The sequence below is a fragment of the Vipera ursinii genome, assembly GCF_947247035.1.
Source record: "Vipera ursinii genome assembly, chromosome: 2".
NCBI lineage: Eukaryota > Metazoa > Chordata > Lepidosauria > Squamata > Viperidae > Vipera > Vipera ursinii.
The window spans coordinates 139,295,579-139,318,410 of record NC_139513.1 but is presented as its reverse complement, the minus strand read 5'-3'; the positions used below and the strand labels follow the sequence as shown (position 1 = coordinate 139,318,410).

The following is a 22,832-nucleotide window of genomic DNA, read 5'->3' as shown; positions in this document are numbered from 1 at the left end:
CTTGCTTTTGAAAAATGTAATTCGTATCACTCTAGGATCAAATTACCTATAGCAGCGTTTCCCAACCTTAGGAACTTGAAGATGCGTGGACTTCAACTCCCAGAATTCCCCAGCCAGCTATGCTGGCTGGGGAATTCTGGGAGTTGAAGTCCACGCATCTTCAAGTTCCTAAGGTTGGGAAACGCTGACCTATAGCATGGTGTGCATAATCCAGTATATCCTTTCTAAGGAATGGGTAGCTGTTCTCCCGTGGTTGCTTCCTGTTTCTGAAATGGTTATATCAATTAATAGTGAAATGCCAACCGCTCTTCTTTTTTATCCCTTCCGTCCTTTGGATGGGAGAAGAAAGAGTTGAGTAACTGTTAAAGGAAGCCTTGAGTTGTTTAATTCGGGGGGGGGAGGGTTTTGTATGAGACTGTTAAAAGAATGTAGTTTGTTGAACAGACTTAGTTGTCTGCCGTGAACTGGCTATTGGTGTCCTCTTGGCTGCTCAAATGCTTTGAATAAACAAATAGGTAGCAATAAGTCTTCAGCAGATTAAATAGCAAGGGGCCAGGAAGCTCAGTTTGTAGGCAGATATCTCTTCCAGGGTGTGTATATGTTTGTTATGTTTCTGGCCCAGAACCCTGTTTTTATGTTAGAAAGTTAGATTTTTTTTTTCTGTTAAAAGTCTTTAGAATTTCCTAGACATTTTTATATTGAAAATCTTTAGGTAGAGGCAGTAATAATGGGCTTGCCAAGTCTTCCATATTTTATTTTTATTTATTTTATTTTAATTCCATTTATATCCCGCCCTTCTCCGAAGACTCAGGGCGCTTACAAGCTTAGCAGTAGCCTTCATTCGATGTATATGCCTGCTTATTAGGGCTTTCACACACACCCCCAAGCGGCATTATTACAAAGTCAGCTTAATTGCCCCCAACAATCTGGGTCCTCATTTTACCTACCTCAGAAGGATGGAAGGCTGAGTCAACCTTGAGCCTGGTGGGACTCGAACCTGCACTAATTGCAGGCAGCTGGTGTTACTTAAGGAGGCATTAGCCCACTGCTCCACCAAGGCTCTTGTCATTCATCGTGTACACCTTGATCTTGCCTTTTGGTTAGCACTTTGGGAATACCTGATATAGTTCTTGTGGGCTTCATTTTCTCAATGTTAAACTATTTGGTGCTCAGTAAGCTGGAAATGTCTGTATAGTGATTTGAGTTTTTAAGATCTTGAATCTGTTGGGGAAAGTGGTTACTGAATTTTATGAAAGATAACCTAGCTGTGTATCTGTGTATCTTTCAGCATTTTTTCCAGAGCTTATTAGAATCTCAAGTAATCCTGGCATTAGGTCAGTTTTCCCCAATTTATTGCCTTCCAGATGAGTTGGCATTGTAGTTTTATATTACCAAGGATGCTGGCTGTGATCCTTGGGAGGAGTTGCCCCAACACAATTGCAAGGGTATTGTACAAAAATATTCTACTGGGAAAGATTGCCCTAGAAATTACTGCAGTATCTATTATGTAGGCTTAATAGGGTGCAAGGTTGTTGGCCTATTGATTCTAGTGCTGTCCTTAGTGAAATGATGATCAGTTCTCCCTTTGGCTAATAGTAATCAAGTGTTCTCCTTTTTTATCCCATCAATATAGTACTACATAATACTAGCAAGGAAGCAAGCTAGCCAAAACCTTTCTTGAGACCAATATTGTTTATTTTTATTTATTGCATTTGTTGAGGCAAGCCCAACTACATAAAATCTGTAAAATACAATCTAATGAAAATTGCCATGTTTGAAAAATGGTAGAAATGGTTGAAGGTGTAAATCCTGCTTATTCCGGGATTTGACTAATTCTTAACCAAAGTGAGCTGAGAAAAGGTATATAAAAAGAACTGTGTGGAGGCCAGTGTATGGCTTGTTAAAGCTCAAGGTGTACATTTAAAATCTAAAAATTTATTCAGACCGAGTTATGTCCTTGACTCACCTTTCTCCCTGAACACTGGAATACTCTCTAGGCTACATACTGTACTGCAAATGAGGGAGTGGTTGCTAATACCTGAAATGGATTTTTTGTTGTTGTTCATAAAGGAAAAATCTGCAGAATAATAATTGTTAATTGATAGTGACTCAAAATACAGAGGGCTACCTCTGACCTGAAATCTTCAATCATAATTAATATTTATGTTAATACATACTGTATTAATACAAACACACACACTGTAACATGATATAACTACTGGCTGTGGAAAAAAGTTACATTATACTTTGGTAGGAGTATTCTAGTTTGCATTCACACATCATATTAAGCCATAATATGCTTTGCTCTGATGTACCATGATGGGTAAACCCAACAATTAAGAATTATGTTTGAATCAGGCTACTATGGATTTTTCAACAAACTGGGTAATTCCTCTCCACCCACCCCTTGTTCAATTGTCTGAGCTTAAAATTTGAGACTTGTTATCCAGATTTTAAAATAGTTTATTACATAAGCTTTTTTGAGATGTGTTTGAATATTAGTAGCTGGGGTTGGTAGTTGGGCTATTGGTTTGATCTCCGAGCTTGGTGATTTGGCTGCAAATGGAGGTGAAACGTTTGCAGCCAAATTGCCAAGCTCAGAGATCAAACCAACACCCCATAAGCTGTTTTCTTTGTTAGTTAGAAACTGTGTTTTCTTAACTATATCTGGATAGCACAATACCAATTTATGGTTTACATTAACCATTATTTGTAAACATACTACATTAGTGTGGGTCACATATTGTGCTAGTTACAAAGCATAGTCTGTAAAGTACAAAAGGTAGTTTTGAACTATATACTAAGCAAGATCCAAAGAAAACATTTGTGGCTAAGCTTGACATGTATGTTACTTTCTTCATATATTACCTTAAACCATAGTTCATAGGTCCCCAACCTTTTGGGCACCAGGGACTGGTGATGTGGAGAGGCTTTTCCGCGGAAAGGAGGGTGTGTGGTTTTGTTGTGCTGCCTACAACTCGTGGATGGGGCTTTGCTTGTTTGTGCAGACTGGTTGCTGGCATGCCGCAGCCCGGTACTGGTCCATGGACCGGGGGTTGGGGATCCCTGCCATAGTTGATTAACATGCTTTTAATAACTATAAATTGTACCACAACATGCCCTAAGCTCTAAACCAGGGGTAGGCAACCTTGGCTTTTTTATAACTAGTTTTTAGGACTAGCTTTTATGACTAGCATGGCTGGCTCAGGAATTCTGGGAGTTGAGTCATAAAAGAGCCAAGGTTGCCTACCCCTGCTAAATCATGACTAGTTTTATAGGCCATGGTGCCTGAATTCACACAAAATGGTGAGCCACACACAAACTGTATCTTCATTTAGCAAATATGTCAACTTGAGCTCCATATCATAATCATTTTAAAATCGTTGTGAAAGCAACCTGGCCAGAAAACAATGAAGCTTATGGATCAAGCAGCAAAATTATCTCTAGTGAGGAAATGATTTAAGCCTATTAGTGGCAGAAGCAGGTAATTGTACTATTGCAGATGTCTCTAATTTATGGCATAAATATTGCTGCTGAAAACAAGAAGCCCTTTTATTAAGGGTGTTAAATGACCTCCTTATATCCAAGCATGAATCTGGAGATTCATTAGTGCTTTGTTATCCGCTGTTTTGCCAAGTTTTAATAGTAAATGTCCTTTTTTTCTTTTGATTTAGTTCAGTTAAATGTTCTATTATCTGGAATAGAATATTTTGGAGAAATTCATGTATTATTGTGCATTGCACAGCGACTAGTAACAGTCTCTGGAAGAAGGGAGGCATAAAGAGTGGTGCATCACTTATATCTCAGTTTCCTAAACCTTGGACCTCCTGGGAGAGTTGGGAATATATATTTCCAAGGCTTGTGTTGAATGCTTGGAAACAAATGACCCTAATAAATCTGCAAGGCACCAGATTCAAGAAAGCTGGTTTAAATTATGCAGCACCCTCACTTTATTAGGTGTACCACTGGAGCGATCTGGTGGTATAGTTTTTAAAAGTCTAGGTTTTAAAGAAACATACCAAGTATATACTAGTTGAGAATTGTTTTTGTGTAAGGGCAAGTCTGATGTTGGTTTTCACCACCTTGTTTCCTTTTGGAATGATTGCACTGGAGTAATCTTAGATGAATTCATGCAGGCAGTTAGTAAGCCATAGTTACAGTATTAGGCCATTGGCTATGACACTCTTAATTGACCATACCGATATGCCAGGTAGATATTTTTGGGTGAATTTTCTTTTTTTATCTACTACTTTAAAGATGTATTTTTCATAGCTATTGAACTGATTTTTAAGCTGTCATACTTTACTGTTTTTACTAAAAAGAGACATTTTACTTTTTTAAAGAAGTGATTTTGATAGAGATTTGTGGTCGTTGTTCTATAATTTGTGACTGAATACTTCAGTTCATCAAGATCTCTTGAAATGTTAATATACTGTGACAGAATTCTGTTTGAGTTGGATATACTGGTGAATGAATGGCCTTTAAAATTATTGGAAGACATACATTTTCAGTTTAACAAATGCATAAAAGCCTGGATTTTGTGTATAGATTTTCTAATGAAGTTTTTTCATGATAAGAAAAGGAAAGTGTTGAGGAAAACACTTTTACTACCGGTAGGCACCTTGAGGAGTGAATTTCTGAGGGAAGTATATTATGGGAATATTTATTATTTATTTATTTATTAATTGATTTTATATACCGCCCTGTTCACGAAGGACTCAGGGTGGTTTACAGGGTGAATTAAACAATACAAATAAATACAATTAAAATAGAATTAAATTAAGACTAGCCCATGATTAAAACAAATCAAAATTTAAAATTTAAAGTTAAATTAAAACCCCCTCAGTCCAGGTCAGAAAGATCAAATAACCAAGTTTTCAGGTCCCGGCGAAACGAGCGAAGGTCCGGGGCAGTCCGAAGTTCCACCAGCAGTTCATTCCATAGGGCAGGCGCGCCCACAGAGAATGCCCTCCCCCTTGGAATCGCTGGCATTCCCTAACCGGCGGAACCCTAAGGAGGCCCTCCCTGTGGGAGCGCACAGGACGATGGGAGGCTGATGCTGGCAGCAGGTGCTCCCTGAGATAATCTGGACCCATGCCATTTAGGGCTTTATAGATCATCACCAGCGTTGTAATATAGCTTTGTAAGCTGCCAGTTAACTTCTTATTGTTAGCTTTGTATAGTATTTTCTGTCATTTACATGTATTTCAATAAAACATTCCTGAAAATAGATCCTTAAGAGGTAAAAAAGTGGATGTTGAGAAAAACGTGGCTCAGAAAGAAAAGGTAATCAATTAAAAATGATTCTGAAACCATTCTTATAGTAATGCATGTTCTGTTTTATTGCAAAACTGATTGATTTTGACTTAATGTTGTATGTAAACCTTACTATTATGCTTGTGGTTTATAAAGCATAGACTGTTAGTAGTATTGTAAGTGGACTCATCCATGATTTCTTCAGTATCATATGATTAAATGAACTATGACTTACTACATGGGCTGTTGCAACCATCCTAAATACATACACTTGCTTAAATTTTGGTCACATGGCCATGGGGATGCTGCGACAGTAGTAAGATGAGGACCAGTTGTAAGTCACTTTTTCCAGGGCCATTCTAGCTTCGAATGGTTGCTAAACAAATGTTCACAAACCAAGGACTATCTGTACTAGCTAGGAAGTACTAGCGAGGTAGTACAACACAGTGCTAGGCTGCATTAACAGAGGGATAGAATCAAGATCACATGAAGTATTAATACCACTTTACAATGCCTTGGTAAGGCTACACTTGGAATACTGCATCCAGTTTTGGTCACCACGATGTAAAAAGGATGTTGAGACTCTAGAAAGAGTACAGAGAAGAGCAACAAAGATGATTAGGGGACTGGAGGCTAAAACATATAAGGAACAGTTGCTGGAATTGGGTATGTCTAGTTTAATGAAGAGAAGGATGAGGGGTGACATGATAGCAGTGTTCAATATCTCAGGGGCTGCCACAAAGAAGAGGGAGTCAAGCTATTCTCCGAAGCGCCTGAAGGCAGGACAAGAAGCAATGGATGGAAACTAATCAAGGAGAGAAGCAACCTGGAACTAAGGAGAAACTTTCTGACTGTTAGAACAATTAACCAGTGGAACAACCTGCTCCAGCACTAGAAGTTTTAAAGAAGAGACTGGACAGCCATTTGTCTGAAATGGTATAGGGCAGTGCTGGCGAACCTATGGCATGCGTGCCAGAGGCGGGACTCAGAGCCCTCTCTGTTGGCATGTGCGCCACCACCATCAGCAGCAGCAGGTCCATCAGGCCGCCACCGCCACCCAGAGCAGGAGCCCCGCCCAGCACAAAGAGGCAAAGTGGCCGAGTAGAGGTGGTAGAGCAGAGGTCACCAACCATTGTCGATTGGTGGACTGGGAGGGGGAAGCATTTTACTTGTGTGCATAGCACACGGGGCCATGAGCACACACGGGCTGCAAATGGGGCGGGGCTAGTGCCTGCCCCATTCTTGCGTGGTGCAGCACCTTTTATCTGCACCCTGTGGCACAGCAGCGGCCGTTTTTGTGCCTTGCAGCACAGTGGCCCATTTTTGTGCCCCCGGTTTTTGCGTGACAGAGGCGCCTCCCCCCCCGAGGGCACCACAATGCTTATGTGACCCTGGCACTTTGCAATAAATAAGTGGCTTTGGGGTTGCGGTTTGGGCATTCGGTCTCTAAAAGGTTCACCATCACTGGTATAGGGTTTCCTGCCTGAACAGGGGGTTGGATTAGATGAGCTCCAAGGTCCCTTCCAACATCATCGTCATCATCATCATTATTATTATTATTTGCATATTCTGGCTAAGCAGATTGTAATTGATAAGGTAGGTTGACAGGATTCTATAGATTTGTGTGCAAATGGCACCTCTGCTCTGATTATCTTCTCTATTCATTTTGGAGTAACCTTGGAATATTCTGTACAAGTTCCTCCCTTATCCAGGAATGAGTAACTTTGAAGAAGGGTAATGTGACAGTTTCTTGACCTCTTTTTCAGGAGCTAATAGGTTTTTCCATTACCATAACCCGGTTTCTAAGGCTTTTACTTCTTCCTCTCTGTGCTTTCAGATACTAACCCTGCTACAACATACAATATTGCCAGGTTCTGCCAGCTGTACTTAAAATATGTCAGAAGATGACCTGTGCCACAAACCGGCTTTAATGAGCATCTAATTTGTTTGTTTTAAAGTGATTTGTATTGTGATAGATTTAGCTTGTCATGCTCTTTTATTCCTATCCACTGTTTTTATTCCTTATTAGATTTTTAAGACTTTTGTTTCTATATTTTTAGTTTTGACGTGATTTTTAAAATTCTGATCTATTTTATGATGTTTAATTATTTGCATCCAACCCACCTTACGCTAACCTTTGACCATAATAAAAGTTTGATTTGATTGATCTGAGGGTTTCTAAGGAAGAATAATTGCACTTTAGAATTCTCTGTCTGCATATTTACTTAGCAAAATCTACAAAAGCAACAAGTTGTAGTCTTGCATTTAAAGAGAAAGTTCAGGAAGTAATTTTTAATTTTTAAAACAATAGTTAGCAGAACCTGAGATAAATCTTTTGATGTATTCATTATATCAGAAGCCTTCTTAACATGGCTGCATTTTGGGCATGGTACACTTTAACTTTTATCTGATTGTTGTGTATCCCCCAGAATCACTTTTAGTGAAGTTGGTGGGTATAACAAATTTAATGAATAAATAAATAAAAATTATACATTCAGAACTATTAAATGGATGTGCCATTTTTATCCTGTTTTTGTACTGAGTGCTTAGCAATAGGCTAACCTCTGGTTGGATTGAATTTTATAGAAAGTGGTTGTAGAACATGATCCTGTGATCTGAGCCAGCATAGCTGTCTTATGTTTAATGATATGCCTGTGGTGGTGAACCTATGGCACATGTGCCACAGATGGCATGCAGAGCCCTCTGTGGGCACGTGTGTCATCGCCCCAGTCCTAGGCCTTCTGCTGGGTTTTATAAAAACCTTTTCGCTTTAGGCCTCCACCGCTGTGTGCAAAAAAAAGGTTCAATCAATCAGTTTCAACTCGCGGGGGGAAAAAAGATCTCACATAATTGGAATTGATTGATTGAACTTTTTAGTCCCACCAAGTCTGCCTTACCACTGTGGCCACGCCCACCCAATGGCCACGCCCAAACAATGGGCCATGCCCACCCGGCACCCAACAATACTTAAGTGGGTTTTGGGTTGCAGTTTGGGCATTTGGTCTCTAAAAGGTTCGCCTTTACTTGCAATGGATATGCCTGTTGTTACATCCGTATACTCTTAGGTGTCTCTGGCCTCATGCTTTCATAACTATTTTGGAATCATAGGTATATAATGTATGTTACTAAATTTCATATAAATGGTTGGATTCTAGCCAGTCTATAACAGGACAGGTCTTATGTAATATCTATTAACACGTTATAGAATAACTAATGGTGGAATACGGTAACTAATGATTCTTGTCATGTAGATTAAAATCTTTGTTCTTTTGACAAAAGTACAAGCATGCATGAAAAGGGTGTTTGTACAGTGCACTATTAGGGCCGGAGAGACACATTGTGCTTGGTTCTTTAGGCTTAAATAAATAAATAAAATAAATAGCAAAGAGTTTTTGCCTGGCATGATTTTACAGAGAAGACTGGACTTGGCTCAGAGGGAGGAGGAGGATTGGTTACTTAACTTGCCAAATTTCATGCAGAGCTGCTTTCTTTATTATCTTGTTTTCTTAACTGTTTTACTAAGAGTGAATTTTGCCATAGAAGCTGGTTAAAATAGCCTAGATTCAGTGAAGTGGCAAAATTTGGTGACTATTCTAATAGCATGTCATTAAAACATGCCATTCACGTTTGTGTGTAGCTCTGAGGACACTGGCAATCTGCTTCTTTAAATCTTTCTGTGCTCAATTTCAAGAAAGAAAACCAAATTTTTGAATCACAGTCTTTGTCATGTTTTACATCAGGATTTATAAAAATTACATTGGTGTCATAAAACCTACCCATTCTGAAGCTTCAGTTTCAGTAGCGAAAGGTACAACCAACCTAGTTAGGTAATGTTTGCTTTACGGATGAATGTTCCCATGTAAACATTAACTACACTAAACACTTAATGTCCTGAACCAAGCCTGGAAGTGCCTTGATAAAGAGTTTGAGGTGGAGAACCACTCATTTAGTTGGCAAATGCTATTCTGTAGGAACAGTTGTGACGGTTGAAGTCTCATCAGCCCTATCTTTATGAAAAGGAGGAAAGGTGTGCTCCTGCAGAGGAGAGCATACATTACCCTTATGGCTGCTCCACCTGTAGTGATTGTGTGCTCTTCGATTGGCTATGAACCCCCTTAAAACATCACATCTTCATTTTGGGTAACAGCAGAATAGCTTACATTCTTCCAGTGTTGATGAGTTTCCAAACTAATAGTCTGTGGCTTAATTATCTGGTAACTTGATGTTATGCCAGCAGCTGCGGTTGGCATCTTCAGAGGTGAAAGTGAGCTGCCAAGAAGCGGGCTAGAGAGCAGATCAATTTCAACTCTGAAGATGCCAGCCACAGCTGCTGGCAAAACATTGGAATATCAGTTTGACATTGGCCAAGAAAGCCTGCATCTATAAATTAGCTGCTGCTGCTGTAGTTCAAATGAAATTGGTGTGAACCCAATTTGCAGCATCAGCCTTAGATCTTTGGGGGTGGGCAGTTTCCCACTGATAGAAACACTCAGCTCTTTGACTTTCTATCCTCTCTCTACCTGATAAACTCTTTTTAATGTTACATTTCCACCCACTGGTCTTCTAAAATTAAAGAGAGGAATAGCCTGGCATTGTCCCTGACAATTACCAGGGTTCTTCCTTTCAAATCACCTGTAAAAAAATCAAGGAAAGGTGGAATGAGTTGAAGAGGTCTCCCTCTAGATCAGGGGTGGCCCGTGGGCCGGATGCATCACATGGAAGCCGTGCCCACCCCATTGCCGGCAATGGCAAAACCATCCCAATACGTTGTGCGATGTCACGTGACGTAGTGAGTTGGACATGTCTGCTCTGGATACGGATTTTTTCTGATCTGATCCGTGTTAGTCAGTTGAAGGGAATGTGCCATCATTTGGTAGTGAAGACATGCTGTTCAGAAAATTATTTTTAAGCTTAGTGGAATGAAAATAGCTCTGGGGAACAGCCTTTCAACAACATCTATGAAAATACACATTTTCGTCAAAAATTAGTCACTACTATACCCTCCTTCCTTCTTGCCTTTCAGTAACTTGTTTGATGAAAAAGTACAAGGCACTATTGAAATGTTGCAAAATTTCTATACCTTTACTGAAAGTGTTGCCCTTGTGGATACCATAATTTTCCCTTAAAATTAACACGTGTATTATTTTGGGGCGGACATATGTTAGCTAGGGAATGGGTGGGGTGTGTGGGGGTGTATTCCTGGGTAATATCTCATTAAGTCGTTTTTGTCCTTGCTGGCCACTGTAGAATTTGATATGAAACCCTGGGTAGTATGTGCAGAACATAGTATAAAGAAATATAACCTAAAGCTGAAAGATAATAATTGAAATACGTTCCACAGAAATCCATATTTAATCAGTTCTCATCTTGGCATCTACGTTGCTCTTAGCTGTTAAAACTTTGCATTCACGGTGGTACTCTAGCAAAAGATTATTAAAATCAGAAGGGTGCATAAATCAGTAAGGCTGTGCAAGATTCAAATTATTCGGAAGAAATTATCATTCACAACCATGAATGTGTGAATGATAATACCTGTCTTCTCCTTGTAAAGCAACCTGGTTTTTTTCAGGCTTCTTTCTGACCTTGCAGAAAAGTACAGCATCATTACAGCACACTGAATTGATTCCCTAAAGCAATGGTAGCTTTCTTTCAAATTTCTGTGGAAGGCTATGGAAGGCTGAAAAACATCAGGCTGCCTTAATTAATAGCTGTGCTTGCATAAGGACTGAAGTATTTTTTGTGAATCATCCTGAAGCATACTCAGCCCTATAAATTAACATTGCAAGGAAGAAATTTGTACTTTTAATCTTGAGTTAATGTGTGACTATGGCACTTCACCTTTATAAAGTGTATATTAAATAGCACTCTTAATAGCAGGTAAGGTGAGAGGGACCAAGGGAGTGCTGGTGAACAAACACTTCCTGGGATCTGCTTAGCTTCATTTTAGAAAAATGTTTCACAAACATTTTGAACTGCAGCAATTTATTTACACAAGGGTTTGCTAGAGGTTTTCGTGTTCAGTGAAATGCACACAATTTTGTACTGGGTTTCTAGAGCTGTGGATTGGAGTACAAACTGACATCAAAGGAAGAGATTCCATAAATCTGGGGTGTTCCTAAAGCCAAATCCTGGAGAGAGAAAAATAGAACACCAAGAGCTTTCCCCTAGATTTCCTTCTCAAATCACTTTTGGATGAATAGGCAAAATTATACAGTTGCCCCAGGGCCTCTAGGACAACTTGCCACGGCCAACTAGCCATGGGACAACTTGCCATGGGACAAGAGTTATACTAATATTAAAGAAATGGTGGAATATAATTATTAAAGAAAGGATGCAAAAGAAGGGACAAAATGAAATGTGAATGACAAAAATTAAAATAAGTTTTAAAATTCTTTTTAAATAATTAAATTGAATTGTTGAATTGGCCGGCAGCAAGTTGGCTGTGGCAAATTGTCCCATTCCGGTTGCGCCACATGCTAAATCCAAGGTGGGTAAGTGAAGGTGTCTGGTAAAGGTGAGCTCAATTCATACAGTTCTTCAATATTAGGAATACGTGATTTAACCATTGCAGGCTCCTATCCCGTCTTTTGAAAACAAAATGTGCAGCTACCGTATTCAGATCTGAAGCAAAAACTGCTTTGGAAGGGCTGTGGGCATGCTTACTCTAGAGGTTGTCATTGCATTAAAGAAGCTACCCCTTTTCTTGGCTTACCTGGTAGCCTCAGGGTTCCTGGAAAATGTGTATCTGAATCGAGCAGGAGGCAAGAGTGTGTGACAATTTGCTGCATGCTGTCTGGGCATCCTTAACTCAAAACCATATTGCTGTGAGACTGCAGAGCTACCACCCAATCCTAAGGAGAAAAAAAAAACACGTGTTCTTATGGAAGCAGAGTGCACCCAAGCCCTCTCGGAAAGACCTTTCCTGCCTCGAATCCGAATTACTGTATCTCATACCTTTCCAATTTCTCCTGCCTCATTTCAAAGATGAGAGATACTTTATATCCAGAGAAGAAGTAGTAATGCTACCACATAGAGTCTTTACTTGGTGTATTTTGCAAACACCCCCATCAGTCAGAATAACAGTGTTGGAAGGGACCTCGGAGTCACGTGACATTAATCTTTACTGGAACATGGCAGACACTCCCAAAATTCCACCTTCTCTGCAATTTTAGGATGCCGACTTTATTTCTTCTCTTGTGACTCCTTATGGAGTGGAGCCTGCGTTCCGGTGTGCCGTTCTTCTGCTTTTCTCTTTCATCGGAGAGACTTAAGTGTTTGCAAAGCATCCTGCCTCCCAGCTCACATTTCATGCTTGCTTGTAGTGAGCTCCTGAAAGCAATCTGCCATTCGGGAAGACAAAATAAAGGAAAAGTGGATTAGGTTTCCAGTGCATCAGGAATGGCTTACAAATTGAATGGGTTATGTTGTGACACAACTTACTTTGAAAGAGAATTTGAATCTTCCTGAGTCAGAGATCACCTTACACAGTTACAGTAGATGTATATACAGATACTACCCCATTTCGGAAGATAGCATTTCCTTTGCACTCTTTATGCCTGCCCACAATCTAATCTAATTTAATTTAATTTAATTTAATAACATTTATATACCGCCCTTCTCCCTGAGGACTCAGGGCGGTTCACAGGGCAGAATAAAATAGCAAATACAAACATTAAAAAAAGATTAAACAATTGCCCTAGTTAAAAACAATATAAATACAACGCTAAAAACCCCCAGAAAAATTAAAAAACGAAAGATAAAACAACCCCAACACTCCCCCTCAGGCTAGGCCGGCTTGTACAAACAGAAATGTCTTGAGATCACGGCGAAAGGAGCGAAGATCGGGCGCCGTCCGGAGCTCTACCGGTAGCTGATTCCACAGCTCCGGAGCGCCCACAGAGAAGGATCTCCCCCTGGGGACCACCAATCGACATTCTCTGATCGGTGGCACCCTGAGGAGGCCCTCTCTGTGGGAACGCACAGGGCGCAGGGAGCTTGATGCCGGCAGCAGATGTTCCCTGAGGTACTCCGGCCCCATGCCATGGAGTGCTTTGAATACCGTTACCAGTACCTTGAATCTCACCCGGAAGACAACTGGCAACCAATGCAGCTCACGGAGCAGAGGTGTAACGTGGGAGTATCGGGAGACTCCCAACACCACTCTCGCGGCTGCATTCTGTACCAGTTGGAGCTTCCGAGTGGTCCTCAAGGGCAGCCCCATGTAGAGAGCGTTGCAGTAGTCCAGACGAGAGGACACGAGCGCATGAGTGACCGTGCATAGATCATCCCGGCTAAGATAGGGCCGCAACTGACGCACCAGGCGAACCTGTGCGAAGGCCCCCCTAGTCACGGCTCCTATATGATCTTCCAAGGTGAGCCGTGAATCTAGGAGGACCCCCAAGTTGCGAGCCCTATCTACGGGGGGTAATAATTCACCCCCCATAGCTAGAGGTGGAATGTCCGAATAAACCCGGGATGAAGGTATGCAAAGCCACTCAGTCTTGTCGGGGTTGAGCTGGAGTCTGTTCCTCCCCATCCAGACCCGAACCGCCTCCAGGCAACGGGACATCACGTCGAGGGCATCACTGGGGTGGTTTGGGGTCGAAAAGAAAAGTTGGGTATCATCAGCGTACTGATGATACCCAACTCCAAAGCCACGAATGATCTCACCCAGCGGCTTCATGTAGATGTTGAACAGGAGAGGCGAGAGGACCGACCCCTGAGGAACTCCACAAATGAGAGACCTCGCGGTCGACCTCTGCCCCCCTGCCAACACCGACTGCGAACGTCCCAAGAGATAGGAGGAGAACCACTGTAAAACTGTGCCTCCCACTCCCAATCCCCTGAGACGCCGCAGCAAGATACCATGGTCGATGGTATCGAAAGCCGCCGAGAGGTCTAATAGGACTAGGACAGAGGAATGCCCCCTGTCCCGAGCCCTCCAGAGATCATTCACCAGCGCGACCAATGCCGTCTCCGTGCTGTGCCCGGGCCTGAAACCCGATTGGTACGGGTCTAGATAATCCGCTTCATCCAGGACCAGAGGGAGCTGATGCGCCACCACACTCTCAACAACCTTCGCAAGAAAGCGAAGGTTGGAGACAGGACGAAAGTTGTTCAATACAGCCGGGTCCAGGGCAGGCTTCTTGAGGAGAGGCCTCACCACTGCCTCCTTCAAGACGGCGGGGAAGATACCCTCACTCAAAGAAGCCGATATAACTGCCTGGAACCAGCTGCGTGTCCTCTCCCGGGCTGCATAAACCAGCCAGGAAGGGCACGGGTCCAGTAAACATGTGGTGGTGCTCAGCCTCCCCATGATCCTGTCCACTTCCTCCGGAGTCACAGAATCAAACTCCTCCCAGATGATATCGACAAGACCACCCGTGTCCTGATCGTCAGACTCTGCCCAGTCAGAGTCCAAACCGGTCCGAATCCGAGCGATTTTGTCCGACAGATGTTGGTTAAACTCCTCGGCACGTCCCTGCAAGGGATCCTCCCTCACCTCCTGATTTAGGAGGGAGCGAGTCACCCTAAACAGGGCAGTCGGGCGATTATCTGCGGACGCAATAAGGGTGGCGAAGTGGTTGGACCTCGCCTCCCTAATTGCAGCGAGATAAGACCTAATATAGGCTCTTAGTCGCAATCGGTCGGGTTCGGATCGGCTGGACCTCCAACCGCTCTCTAGGCCCCGTCTCCGACGCTTCATCTCCCGGAGCTCCGCAGAAAACCATGGAGCCCGGCGGGATCTGCACCGGGTCAGGGGCCGCAAGGGTACAACTCGGTCAAGGGTCTCAGTGGCCGTCCTTTCCCAGGCTTCCACTAAGGCCTCGGCCGAGCTGTGAGCGAGGGAGGCAGGTGGGGACCCCAGCGCCGCCTGGAACCTCTGGGGATCCATTAAGCGTCTGGGGCGGTACCATTTGAGTGGTTCCAAACACCCACGGCGGGGGGTGGCAAAACGGAAGACCAGCCGCAGGAGATGATGATCGGTCCATGACAGGGGCATAATAATTGGAGAGCCCCCACCAAGATCATCTAACCACCGTCCAGACAAGAAAACAAGGTCAAGGGTGTGGCCTCCTTCATGAGTCGGTCCCGTAATTACTTGCGTCAGGTCCATGGCCGTCATGGAAGCCATGAACTCCCGAGCCAACTCAGATGATCCTCCCAGCGATGGTAGGTTAAAGTCCCCCAAAACTATAAGTTTCGGGAACTCAACCACCAGCCCAGAGAGGACATCAAGCAGCTCAGGCAGGGCTGCTGCTGCGTGACTAGGCGAAAGGTACACCAGCAGCAAGCCCAACTGCGCACCAGGGCCGCATCTCAAAAAGAGAGACTCACAACCGACTGTCTGGGGAACGGTGGCCTCCCGCGGACACAAGGTCTCCCTCACAACAACAGCCACTCCCCCACCCCTACCCTGAGCCCGAGGCCGGTGCAGCACCCGGAAACCTGGTGGGCAAAGATCAACCAGAGGAACACCGCCCTCTGGGCCCAACCAGGTCTCCGTGATGCAAGCCAGGTCAGCCTGCTCACCCTCGACCAAGTCTCGAACGAGAGGAGCCTTATTAACGACCGACCTGGCATTCAAATACACCAGCCGGAGCTCAGGAGGCTGCACATCCTCACTCCCGGGACCTCGGGGCGGAACCAGAGGGTCGGAGTGCCTCACCGCTTGTAAGCAGCGGAGAGGCCTTCCCTGAGACCGATACGGCCCTCTGTTCCTACACCTGCTGCCATTCCCTATCGTCGTGGGAATGGACAATCCCACGACTGGCCCTGGAGCCCCAGAAGCAGCCGACCCCCGCTCCTCCCCTCCGCGATCAGCCTCAGCACTAGCCTGAACAAAGGTAGTTGGACTGCCCCCCTCGTCCAAACAACCAAAAAAAGAACCCTCCCTCCTCCCTAACCCCCAAAAAAATTTTGACAAAAAACAAATCAAGGACCTCCTGTTAGGTTTACGTCGGAGGCCCATAGCCGTGCCCGGCCATCTCTCAGGATCCCAATAGATGGGACCTTCCTCGAGATTATACTCGGCTGGAAAGGCGAGTATAATGAAGGGGCCGAACAGTTTTAATATATTACTATATGATTATTAAGTGCACAAATAGAAATAAGTAATAATGATGCAAGATATATTTCAGATTAAGAAACAGCAAAGGAAGTAACACCACCAAAGTTTAAAGGAATGTCAAAATTAAAGCCTGCTCTTTACACTTTAAAAAAATGTAATTTTGTTTAGAAGAGTGCTGATGCTAAGTACTGTTACATAATGCAGTACAAAGGGTTTAAATCACAAATAAAAACTTACTGTTCTAAATTTTCTATCAAGAACCTGTGTGCAGGTTGATGTTTCAGACTTCTTATATGAATATCCGCCCCTTCTCATGATAGCTACTTGAATGGGGTGACCGTTTTTACATTCTGCAGCCTAGTTTTTGCCTTATCTCCATCCAGTGGACTCGTTAGAAGCAACAACTTCAGTTCCCTGAAGAGAGTTTGAATAGCTCATTTTGCTTTCAGTATGCTTCACTAGGTCTCCTATATTTGCAAATGCACATACTCGATAATTGCCACATTTTCCTGTTCCTGTTATGTCGGAGAATAGACAGTCTATTCCAGGGGTCATCAGACTTGGCCGTTTTATGACTTGTGGACTTCAACTCCCAGAATTCCTCAGCCAGCGTGTCATAAAAGGGCCAAGTTTGAAGACCCCCTGATCTATTCCTTCTGCCAGTCTCTACCCAGGGGGATAGGACTTCTTCCAGGTTTCTACTGTTGGTTCATTTTCCTCACTAAGCAGAGTGGAAGAACCAGTTTCCGAACTTCCTGTGTGCTGTGTCTTTCTCTTGTTGGACTTCAGCATCTGTGTCTGAAGCTGGAGCTACTTCATGAGATTCGTTTGCTACAGCAATGCTGGTTGATTACAAGTTCCTAGACAGGAATGCTTAAAACAAGAAGTCAAAAAAAAGGAATTATGTCCCTTCTCCCTCTCTGTAATTTTTTTCCCCTTGGAATTCCTGAGGAAGCTAAGGACAGGAAAAAACAGCCTTCTCATCAATTGCCTGAAGACAAGGCCTGCATTATTTATTTTATTACATCACCTTTTATATTCTTCGAAGCGTATTTACAATTTTCTTGCCCTTTTTTAATCCTTATGGTAGCTTTATAGCTACCTTAGCACAACATTTTAAAGCATAAATATGGTTGAAAAACTACAAGAATAAATTAAAACCGTTATATCTCTCTTGTGTGAATCAAATCATCACATTAAGTCACATTGTAGTTTGCTTGTGCTTAGTTTGTTTATTGAGCAAAACCATCATTTTGTGTCAATTGCGGGTTATGGGTGATGGTAACATATTATGCCATGGATCGCCTAACCAAGTTAGTTGACTGGGTTCATGCCACACATTTAGGTTACACATTGTTTTTATGACCACAAGATCTGGTTTCAGAAAATACAGTATGTTAAGCCATAAAGAAGCATATACAATTTGGTAGCATGAATAAATACAGCCCAACAAATCATAGTTTATTATTATTAAATAACTTGCATTTAGCTTGGCTATCTGCATATCTATACATATTTTATGGCTTAGTAGAGCATTGGATAGGTATTTCTGTAAGTTTGTTTGGTGGATAGTAATTGACTAAGATTTCGGACTTCCGGTGGCTGCGCGGCGCCGGAGACAGCCTTCCCGGGCTGCCCGCGGCTCAGCTGAGTGATTTTCGCCCGAAACAGCGCCGATCAGCTGTTCGGGCGAATTTGAAGCCCCCTCCTCGGGAGAAGAGGAGGGGGTGAGGCCCCAGGTAGGGGTCGAGTTCTCTGGGGCCGCCTGAGCTTGTAGCTTGGGCGGCTGAAGGATTGAACTCCCCCGTAGCCTGGGTCGCTCCCAGCTGGCCAGCGCCTCTGCTCCTGATTTCTTGGAGCAGAGCCAGGCGTCTGCGACCACCCCTGCCTGAAGGAAGGACTATGGAATAAAAAGAGCAGGCAGAGCGGTACAAGAGGAAAAGGTGAAGAGGATTATTTTATTTTACTCTCGAGCTTGATGGACTTTTTAAACTTAAAGTGAAAGTGCGTCACAATTGAAAGTAAAAGATGGCGGCTAAACCTCCCCCTAAAACTCTTCGGAGTGCTGGAACTTCTCCGGTGCAACAATCATCATTGCAGGCATTGCATCCTCCTGATGTATTGACATCGAAGGATTTACAAGATGCTCTTGAAAAACATACCCAGGTAATTTTGGAATCAATGGGTGATAAATTTGCACAGATGGAGGAGAAATTGGAGAAGTTGGAGGAGAGAATGGAGGAGAGGATGGAACAGAAGTTCAGTGTGATGAAGGTAGACATTTTGTCTTCAGTGTATAAAGTGGCTGAAAGTGTGGAAGATTTGGAGGAAAAAGTGGAAGATTTGACTCAAAAGAATGCCATATTAGAAGCAAAAGTATTGGAGAATGAAGATTTAAGAGACAAAATGGATAGAGAATTGAGTCTTGCTCAATATTTCCAGATGCAGTTTGCCATTAGAATCAGAGGTTTAAAGGAGAATATTAAGGAAGATCTAAAGCAGCTGGTTTCTGAGGCTTTCGAAGTGGTATTGAATCAGCCAGCATCTGAAATAAAAGGAGGCATGGATAAAGTGTTTCGTGTGAACTCATGGATTGCTAGACAGAGAAAGTTGCCTAGAGATGTGGTGGTTTATTTTGCAAAAAGGGAAATTAGAGATGAAGTTATACAAGCTGCCTATGATACTAAAGTTGTGATTGCTGATCAAGAAGTTCTGGTTCTAAAAGAAATTCCTCCAAAGATTTTAAGGAGAAGGAAGGATTTTACATTTCTTGTGCAAGAGCTCAAGCAACGAGATATAAGGTTCAGATGGGAGATCCCAGCTGGGTTGATGGTGATGCATGAAGGTAAAAGGTACCGTCTGGTTACTGTGATGCAAGCGCGTGATTTTTACAATAATGTTTTAAAAGCAACCCCATTAACACTTCTGGAAGTTGCAAAGGGATCTGGAGAAGGAGAACATCAAGAGGCTGAAGATGGACAGACAAAGGAGAATGGTGCTGGAGGAGATCAAGTTACTACTTCTTTGGATGATCCCAGAGAACAGAGGGTGACGCGTGCTGCTTTAAAACGATCAAAAAAGATAAAAGAACAAGATCAGCAGAAGTCTATGGAACTTTCACAACGTACTTACAGCCAAGCAGTGGGAGGTGGGAAAAGATTTGGGTGAGGAATGTAAAATTTACACAAGCTTGAAATCTAAGAGAGAATTTTTACAAAATGTTTTATAGATGGCATTTAGATCTTAAAAAGCTAAGTATGTATCTGAATTATTAGCCTAAATGTTGGAGGTGCGGTGATGAAGACGCAATATATTTTCATATATGGTGGACTTGTAAAAAGGTTAAGGCTTTTTGGATAAAAGTCTGGTGGAACATACAGAAGATTTTTAAACGGAGGTTAAAGTTTTGTCTGCAACTTTTTTTTTTTGTTGGGAATAATTACAGATGCTATAGTTGTGGACACTAAGTTGATGTTGAATTTAATTACGGCAGTAAGACTTTTGATAGGTCAGTACTGGAAGAAAGAGGAACCATAGAAGAGTGGACTTTAGAGGATTCTGACCTGGTTGAAATGGCGAAGATTTTGGCCTATTTGAAAGATTACTTGCAAGAACGTTATATTATGGAAGGGAGAAAATGGATTGAGTTTATCCAGAATAAGTATAGGGTTAAGAAGTTTCATGTAGTATTTGAATAAGTCTTCTTTCTTTTTTTCTTTTTCTATCTTAGTTTTTTTATATATATTTAATATTACTAAGGTTTGTTTTATCCTATATAAGCTAGAGAGTGATAGATTTTAGAGTTTATGGTTGTTAGTATATGGTTGTTTATGATTGTTTTTTTATATATATACCTTGTACTTAGCTCTGGGAAGTGGGGGGGGAGGGGGGGAGGGGGGAGAGGAAGGGGGGGAGGGAGAAGGGAGGGGGAGGGGGGATTTTTAAGGGAAAAATTGTATGTTAAAACTTTTCAATAAAAAAAAAAGTAATTGACTAAGATTTCCTAATAAGTTTCACAGTGAAGAAAGGATTTGAATCTGGGCTCTGACCCCACCTGTCATCCCCACCAGTGATTGCCTTATTTCCTGAAATGCCCTTTGATCATAGGCCTTAATAGCTTTTTAAAAACATTTGTTTCTGTTTAACTCATTAGACATACAAGTTGTAGTGGTTTGGAGTACTTTTAGCATCACTTGGAGGTTAAGCCCTATATCTTTTCCCCATATGTTGATAAAATGATACGTTATCATTCAGGGGAAACAACATTCTCTGAAATGTAAAGTATTACTTCATGCAGTGTGTGTCATGCTTTCTAACTTGCCGACATGGATAATGCTATGTGACATTCTATTCATTGCACATGGAAGAAACTGCTCACACTATCTACTCGGACTTTTCAGTTTTCACCTAAATTCCAGGATTTAGTATCATCACATAACATTTAGCCAATGTGATGGAATGAGTGCTTTGGACACAGGACAACTGTTATTCAAATACAGTGTCTGCTTAACTATGACAGGGACTTGGGGAGTGTATACGTTGTTGGGTTTTTTTCATTGTCGCTATCTCATAAGGTTGGTGTGAAGTTAGCCTATCTATCCTAATTTTCAGCTTGAGAAGATGATAGGAGTTGTAGAAAGACAAAACAAAGAATGAGAACAGTCAGTGATATCTGCCCTGCTAAAATCTGCCTCTTTAGAACTGATTTTTCAATTTTCCATAACAATTTTGTGCAGTTATAATAATTTGCTAGTAACAGATTACTCCAGAAGAGCAACTATTGGCAGTGCAGAATGGCTGAACTACTCATAAATATATTCAGTTGCTCTGGTTTTAAGTGTTACACTTTTTGCCTTGAACTTCTTTCTTTAAAACTAACATGTTACTTATAATGAACCTTCTATGTAAATCTTGCAAAGAAGATTTGGTAATGGGTTTTCTTAAGTTTCTTAACTGCAGTCTTTTTCGTGTATTTAGGCTGATTTTTAAAGGTATGCAGAAAAGGGCATTTTAATGCATTTGCTTACTTATATGGATGACAGTCCAGTACCAGAAAAGAGGTTTTATTGCAAAATTATACCCAAGAATGTTATACTGAGGTTGGAAAAAAATCAGGGTACTAGTAGCACATTTTCCAACTAACCAACATTATTGAAAAGTTTTGTAAGCTGCAGTTCATCCTTTACAATACATGGAGTGGCTAGACTGATGTAGAATTTAAATTGGAATGGGGTGAGGAGAATGAGGGTGAAAGACAGGTTATGTAGATGCATATTCAAAAACCCATTGTGTTTGTTGAAGATCTTTTGAAGATGGAAAGTACCTTCAATGCAGTTTGTTCCTTAAAAAAACCCAGGTCTGACACAAACAGTGATAAGCTGTACAAGTTCTTCACTTATGAATTTCTCATCCATGCATAACTGTACAACTCAAAGTCTATATGAATAGGCTAACCTTGTGTTCCAGAAGAACAAAGGCAAAATGTCAACTGTGGTAGTCTGAGATAACTCCAAAGTACGCCTACATGTTAAAACCTTTTAAGTTTGACAAATCACATCTTAGGTGCGTTCTCATACCTCCTGGTACTTTCCAGTGGAGTGCCATTGCCTTTATATGGAAACTATCTGTTGTTTTGAAAGGCTTCTTTTGTTGTGAGACTGATATATTCTGTATCTCACTGTGTTTTCTTTAGAGTTGTCATTGAGCTGACAATTTCCTGAACAAATATTTTTTGCTTCTGCTGCTTATTTTGAATTGGTCTCACATACTCCAGTCATCCAAATAATAATATATAGCCACACATGATCACTCTACCATGACATTATAGACTTATTGGCATTATATATTAGTGACAATGTGTTGATATTAATGTACTGATATATCGGTCATTAAAATGTACCTAATGAATTAACATATTTTACTATAAAAACATTGTTTTACAGACTGATCTAGGATTCAGAAAATCTAGTAACATATTTTCAGACTAACAATTTTATTCACAGCAGTTGTTTTCATGAGGTGCAGCTTATTTTATTGGAGTAGCTTGAGTGAGCGAGATTAACTTTTCCCAAATTGATAACTTCCAGGGCAATACTGGCTGGAAACTGTGGCTGTTGTAATCTATGCTATCTAGAGCAGACATGTCAAACACAAGGCCCGGGGCCAGATCCGGCCCACAAAGTGGATTCATGTGGCCCCCGAAGCCATCCTGGAAACAGTGAGGGAACGGCCCCCACTGCCTTGGCCCTGGCCCAGAGACCCTCCTTCTGCCAGAGACCCCCAGATCTGTCCCACTCCTGCCCAGACCCCCATAGGCACCCTTGATGCCAATGATGTAGAGCTGGCCATGCCCACCCAGTAGGCCATACGCACTCCAGCTGCGCCCACCCAGTAGGCCGCACCCACCCTGACTATACCCACCCGGCCCTCTGAGGGCAACCACAATGCTGATGTGGGCCTCAATGAAATTGAGTTTGACACCCCTGATCTAGAGGATCAGAAACAA

The 22,832-nt window shown here is 42.1% G+C and overlaps 1 protein-coding gene across 5 annotated transcripts in view; it reads left to right on the top strand.

Annotated features, from left to right (window-relative positions):
• Window positions 1-22,832, top strand: part of LIMA1 (LIM domain and actin binding 1) — a 70,115-nt gene that overhangs the window by 156 nt on the left and 47,127 nt on the right. The window lies entirely within an intron of this gene.